This window comes from Siphateles boraxobius, unplaced genomic scaffold, assembly GCF_051911475.1.
Source record: "Siphateles boraxobius isolate OS27281-9 unplaced genomic scaffold, OSU_SipBor_1 163, whole genome shotgun sequence".
In the NCBI taxonomy this organism is placed as follows: Eukaryota; Metazoa; Chordata; class Actinopteri; order Cypriniformes; family Leuciscidae; genus Siphateles; species Siphateles boraxobius.
The window spans coordinates 260,001-260,797 of NW_027508770.1; positions in this window are offsets into that span (position 1 = coordinate 260,001).

The window sequence follows — 797 nt, forward strand, 5'->3', positions numbered from 1 at the left end:
GCTCCCCAGTACTTGAGCGAGCTCTTAACGCATTATAGTCCTTCACGTCTATTGCGATCTCAAAACTCCGGCCAGTTGATAATATATAATATATAAATCGACTGCTGGCGGTAGATCCTTTTCCTATTTAGCACCAAAACTCTGGAACAATCTTCCTAACATTGTCCGGGAAGCAGACACAGTCTGTCAGTTCAAATCTAGACTAAAAACACATCTCTTTGGCTTAGCATACACATAACACATTATAGATTGCTATAATTCAATGTTAGGCTGCTTAGTTTAGATCAGCCGGAACCGGGAACACTTCCCATAAATCCTGATGTACTTTGTACATCATAAGAAGGATGCTGTCTACACTAGTCTCTCTGTTTATCCCGAGGTTTATCGCCGTCCGCCGGATCTAGGCCGTATTCAGATCTGATGAAGGACCATCACATGGACACGACGACAACGCATCCCTGAAGTGCCAGCCTCATCAACACTGTGAAGGCCTCATGGACACCTCAACAAACTCGTCTCTATACCGGCGTGATGACTCCGACCCCTAACCAGATGAACTGGATAAATATTGTGAAAGTTCTGATCCAATCTGACTTCTGACCTATTATGCCGCCTAAATCATAATCATACACTGTTCGTTTGTTGGCCAAAGGAGGACTGGCCCCCCGACTGAGCCTGGGTTCTCCCAAGGTTTTTTCTCCATTCTGTCACCTGATGGAGTTTTGGTTCCTTGCCACTGTCGCCTTTTTTTCGCCTTCATTCGCCGTTGGCTTTTGGCTTGCTTAGTTAGGGACATT